The sequence below is a fragment of the Sciurus carolinensis genome, chromosome 4, assembly GCF_902686445.1.
Source record: "Sciurus carolinensis chromosome 4, mSciCar1.2, whole genome shotgun sequence".
Classification (NCBI taxonomy): Eukaryota; Metazoa; Chordata; class Mammalia; order Rodentia; family Sciuridae; genus Sciurus; species Sciurus carolinensis.
Genome location: NC_062216.1, coordinates 73034536 through 73040850, shown reverse-complemented (window position 1 = coordinate 73040850; position 6315 = coordinate 73034536). Strand labels below are relative to the sequence as shown.

Sequence of the window (6315 nt, the reverse complement as noted above, 5' to 3'; positions counted from 1 at the left end):
GTACCTGGATTTTCAGATGTACAGTGTTATTGTTAAAACATGATTATTCTATAATTTGAAACAAATATTTCAGACATACAAGGAAATAACTGGGTTTTTTAGTCAAAGAAAAAAAGAGAGAGAAAGAACTGATAAAAAGAGCTGTGGTGTCACATGTCCACTTGAGGTTGATGGAGGCCAGGACAAGCAATTTTTATTTTTGTAAAATTCTTTATAATGTATCTCTAGATACAATGCTATTGTTTCCTCTCCCTCTTTCCTATGGTAGGCACTCAAAAAATGAGGCATTTCAAGGAATGGGCTAGTTAATTTGTCACTAGCCATTGTATTTGATTTCCTAACAAACTTTAAACAATGTGGAAGAACCCTGTAGTTAGCCTTTGCTATTAGAGTTAGTCAGACTGATAATGACTCAAATATTTTCTGAGGTGTTAGACCCACAATTCAGATATGAAGGAGTTGCAGAAATTTCATTTGTTTTGTTAGTTTGGTTTTTCCTGAAATTCCATCTTGAAAACTAAGTAGTACCTTCTTAGTTTGAAATTGGTCTGATTAATATCACTTTTACTGAAGAAGCTAGTATCCTTTCTGTGGCTTGCCCTTTGCTACTCACACATATTAATTTAATTTAAATAAAAGTTATGGTTTCAAGTACTGATTCATAGTTTGACCTATAAGAAAAGAGTTTAGGTAGTCACCCTTTCTTATCTGAAGCCAGTTAGGGTGAATGCAACCTGGGGTCCAATTTAATTTAAAGATGGGAAAGAATTACTTATCTTGAAAATATCAATTAGCAAAAAATCAACCAAAGACAGAGGCCTGAGACAGGTAGCCTGTGGAACTGAAGATTTGGGAGTATGGGGCCCATTCCAGGCCATCATCTGTGCGGATGGGGTGTTAGCACAAGCAGGCTGGCCCAGGCCTGACTGATTCTGACTGAGTTGCCTTTGCAGAGTGGCTGTGGCACCTGGAAACAGCAGGGTTGGCAGAGAGCGCAGCCCCTGCGTGACTGTACTTTCTGTGGGATCCCCGGAAGGACTAAGGCAGGTGCTCCTCCTTAGCAACTTCCCACTCTGCCCACTTCTTATCCCACTTCCTCTATAAGATGTGATTTAGCTCAGCAGCAACTCAGGAGAGGGGATAAGGCCTGGTGTGTTGAGAATTACTCCTGCCTCTTGTGAGAGACAAGGCTAGTAAAGTGATCTGGAAGCCTGACAAAGGGCAAGCCTACTTTCTACAAGTAAAAATCTTGGTCACATCACAGTCCACCAATAAAGTAAAACTAAATCATTCTGAAAAATAATGCACTTTGAAACTCTTTGTCACATTTATAAAAAGAAAAGCCAAGAAATTTCAAACATTTTAAAAAGTCCTTTTAAATGTATCAATAGCCTTCTTAGTAACAAATATAAAACAGTTTAAGACACTTGGTGACTTTCTTAGGTCATGTGTCCATATGCGTAGTAAGGTTTTACTCCTAAAAGTATCTGTTTGGTAAAAACTCCAGGAAAAGTTCTATCAGGAAAATAATTGTTTTGGAAAGAATTACTTATCTTGGAAATATCAAAAAGAATTAATGTAAACACATATACTTAAAATGTTAATACAAAAATATTAATTCAGTTGGATAAATAAAGCAGCACCAAATCTATGGCAATTTTTCAAGACTAAGATGTAACTTAAGGATATTTTAAAATACATAAATGGAGGAAGGAGGGACTGTACAGAGGGAAAAGAGGGGTGGGAGGGGTTGGGGGAAGGAAAAATAACAGAATGAAGCAAACACTATTATCCTATGTAAATGTATGACTACACAAATGATATGCCTTTACTTCATGTACAAACAGAGAAAAAGTATGTATCCCATTTGTGTATAATAAAAATAAATTTAAAAAATAAATAAATAACAAATAAAATACATAATTGCTCCAAATAAGAATGATCATTCTCAGCACAAGCCAATAACGTTCAAAATAAAGTGCTTTGAGAAAAAGTAGCTCCACAAATTTCAGCTTATTCACTTATGGACAGAAATGTTATCCTGATTTTTAGGTCTGAAATATTCATCATGCGGAGAAACTCAGCTTCACAAGAGGCCTGGTTTGGGGCTGTATTTTGCCATTTTTCTTTTTTTTCCCCCCAAAATCTGCTTAAATATTTTCTTCAGGGTGTTGTAAACTATTGGTCCATTTTCAGAATTAAAGTTCACCTTAGTGAAAGACTTACTGGTGTGGGCAAGGCAAGCTTCCTCCACCTCCGTGGGCATTGTCTGCAGATTCACTAAGCAATGCCAGAATGAAAGGATACTCTGGTGCTATCCCTTCTCTAATAAGAACAGGACTTCAGTGGCACCCAATTGTCTGTCAACAAAGTGTCCACATCCTCTTTGATGATTGTAGGCTCCATTAGTTGCTCCAACCAAGACCACATCAAACGACACAGGATGAAAGGATCTCTCTCCCTACATATTCTTTCCCACCCTCCATCTCGGGAATTTAGTTCTTTCTGCCACATTTCTACCTTCCTTTTCACTTCCTCCTTTTCTACAAACTCATTTAAACTCGCCAGGCCTATGGCTGCCAATATTCTCCTCGCTTCAACACTCAATTCAGATGGCAAGTCAGCAAGTGGCACTGCTTCAGATAGACCTCTGCTCTTCTGGGTTTCACATCCAACCGAGAACTGTATCTTAGGACTAAAGCCACAGTCTGGAGGGCTGCAGCAAATCCTGCCCTCCTCCTCCACAGAGCCTGGGCCCCAACTACTGTGTGGTTCACAACAGTGGGCCACTTACTGATGAGAAGAGTTTAGATCCTTGATACATTTGCAAAGTTGGGTGTAACTGATTCCCCAGGATTGCATGAACCAGAAATATCCACAGAGAAGGTTCTACTTCATTGTACTTCCTTTAGAATGTCTCTCCTACAGAAAAGTGGTGATTCATTATCCTTGGGTCTTTCCAAACCACACTTAAAGAAAATGTGTGTGAACCAATGCCTCTTCTGCCACTGTAGACTGGAGATGGTGAGATGTAAGCAAGTCTGATAGGCATCTACTGCTGGAGGTTGTGGCCCATCAAGTCCTGGACAGACACAGTCCATGGAGTCTCTCAAAGATCCAGGAGAGCTTCGACCCTCTTTAAATCTGAGTCATCATAGCTGAATTGCCTCTTCAGATAAGTCACTTGACATTATGCCTCTTCCAAAGGGGATCAAACTCTTGCTCACTGGAAAAAATCACATCCTGATTCTAAAACTCTGCCACCACTGCAGTAGGGTGAAATGGATCTGAGGCATCACTGTTGTGCCTCAATAACTCTTTACCCAGCTGCACTGAGATCACCTCAGACATGGTCTTTTTGATTTCATCAGAGAGTCCAGCTCCTTTCAACATGTCCTTCATCCCCACTGGCCTGTTTTCAGCCAAGCCCAGCAGAAATTTGCAGACCAGATGGATGATTTTTGGCATGTTTCAGAAGCCATGCCTCATAACAATGAAGCAGATGACACTGGTGAATTAGGTACTGGGCAAATTATGTCCTTGTGCTTTGGGATCACGGCAAGAGAGAATACTACAGAGAGGAATCAGAAACTGAGTAAATTTCCATACACACAGCAGTTGCCCTCTGATTTGTGTGGAATTGGGTCACTTGGCCCACTCAAATATAATTGCTTGGCCAGAAGTCATTCTTGTTGCAAAAACTAAATAACATGCTATTAAAACACTTGTCCAGCTAAACTCTGCATGAAAATGAATAGCTACTTTTCCTTCCTGTAAGCAAATATCATCACTGTCACCATATCTAAGATGGTGGTAAGAGATGCTACACTATAATCCTTCCATCCAAAATTGTAGAAATAAATGCCAACCTCCATGAATGCTTCAGGAAGGTACATGAAACCACTTTCTTATTCCAGAGCGTTCCCACAGCTAGCATGCTTACCAGGGCACTGCAGGTTGAGTATTGTTATTAGACCATGACTGAGGAACTGCTCGATGATGTGGTACTTTTGGGGGAGTTCAGATAATGGGCAAACAATGGCCAGCATACTGTCAGTGACCCAGGATGAAAAGCACCCTTAATGACTTGCTCTTGCTCGCTCCTGAAGACTCACCTTCCACTCTTGCATGCTTTACCACCACACACCATGGAGCACTCCATGTGTTCAGGGATGACATGCCATAAATGCTTTCCCACTTTTGAGTACTTTGGTGGTGGATGTTCTGAATTTCCTTTTGTGTTTTCAGCTTACCCACTATTGTTCACCAACATGGAATATGGTTGTTCATTTGGAGGCAAGACTCCTGAGGCCATGCTAGTCAGCACTTTGCTGTCAGGATCCGGAGCCCATTTGAGCCTGCAGTCTTGCTAGCCATCCAGGATTCAGAGGCTCAGGCAGATGGACAGGGCTGTCCTTAGAGCAACCTAGGACAGTCCACAGGCACCAGACCTCACAGGCCTTGCAGAGCGCCTGTGCTCCCTGCCGTGCAGAGTGGGCAGTGGGGTCCAGCCCAGCACATAGACAACGTCCTCCTTGGTGGGTCACACACCTGCAAATCTGTGTTTTATACATGTCTCTGGAATGACCCTTGTACTCTCCAGTTCTTTTTTTCTGGTATGTCTAGGTCAGGGTTCTCAGTAGTACAGTCAAGGGGCCAGTTGGTGTGCAGTCATCTTAAGCTTCAGCTGTCAGGGAGGATCCACTGTGAGCTTGCTCACCTTCTTCTTGGCAGTGTTCAGTTCCTCCTTTCTGGCCTCTCCATGAGCTGACAGAGAAACCCTGGTCTCAGTTGGGGGACTGACTGGAATTTCGGTGTTGCCATCCTCTTAACATGTAATTCTTGTCATCTGGATGATAGAAACTTTATTAGAAGATTAAAAGGACAAGGGTTGAGCAATAGGAGCAGACATATACTTACCAGAAGTCTTAATCATGGCTGTAGCCAAAATGTCAGCAAGTAAGCTTTAATGTTTTTATTTGCTTTTACACATCCCGGGATTTGGATTTATTTAAAAAAAAAATCATGATCAGACTAAAATTAATTCAGGGGAAACATGATTTTAGCAGAGTCTCTTGATAGTTATTATCAGACACTCATGCATCAGACCTCTTTCTCTATAGCCTTTCTACTTATTTTGGTAGGGCTGACCCAAGTGTGCATCTCATATTGTATTAAAAGAATATACTCTTAAACTATATTCTTTCTTTTGAAAGTCCATGTACAGCTGTGTTTTGGATATACTTTCCTGACAGGTGGTTAAGAACAAACTGGTCAAAAATTGACCTTGTTCCTATTACTAAGGTCCTCTGAGATTCCTCAGAGGTTCCTTTTGGGAACTTGTGAAAAGCCTTTTGGCTCCTTCATCTTTTCTCTACTAGTGGTGCTGTCTGCCAGGATGGGTCAGGGTCTTGCTGACCACAACTGGCTTTCTTTGGATTCATCAAGGATATCTCCCGCTTCAATAATCCTCATCTTTGCAAAATGTACACTGACTGACTTCCTGTTGTGTAGGATCCTCATGATCACCCTGATCAGGACATCAGATGACCTACCAGATCTGCACAGTCTTTAGAAGGGTTCCGTCATTCCCTGGATCCTGGATGACTTTAGGATGCAAGGTTCTAAATACTGGCATCTCTCTCCTTAGCCTTTTACTTCCATGGCTTTGATCTCCAAGATTTGGTTTGAAATATTCAGCAGGTCACTTTCACCACTCTTGAAGTGGGAGTAATATGTTTTAACCTTAAGGACTATAATTTTTACAGTTACCCCTTTTCATTAACTGGGGTCAGTATTAATACTGAGAGTCAGCATTATCATCTAATGTAAGTGTTGGTTTATTATCTCAAATTAACCCAGTTTGTACTAACTTTTGCTTCCCCTTCATCATTTTCTGTCTTCTTCTGTTTAATTGAATATATGTAATACTTCATTTTGATCTTTCTACTGTCTTTTGAACTAAACTTCTTGGCATCAGTTTTCATTAGTTCCTTTAGGTATTGTTATATGAACTGTTACCACAGTTAATATTCTACCACTTTAAGTAAAATCTAAGAACTTCATAACAGTGTAACTCAAATTATCCCCTTCCCTGTTTTACTTATCATTATGTTTTGTAGGTTCATCTAGGCTGTCACAAATGAGAAAATATCTTCTTTTTATGGATGAATAGCAAACCTTTGTATATGTGTCCCACAATTATTTACACATTTATCCATTCATTTCCCTAAATGTTGGCAGATAATGTCTGATAAGAACACCAAAAATACACAATGGGGAAAGAAAAATAATTCCAATAAATTATATTGGAAA

At 40.2% G+C, this 6315-nt stretch overlaps 1 pseudogene; it reads right to left on the bottom strand.

The window, feature by feature from the left end:
* Nucleotides 1–2086: 2086 nt before the first annotated feature.
* LOC124982750 (protein tyrosine phosphatase domain-containing protein 1-like) lies at nt 2087–4315 on the bottom strand (annotated as a pseudogene).
* Between the last annotated feature and the right edge of the window lie 2000 nt (nt 4316–6315).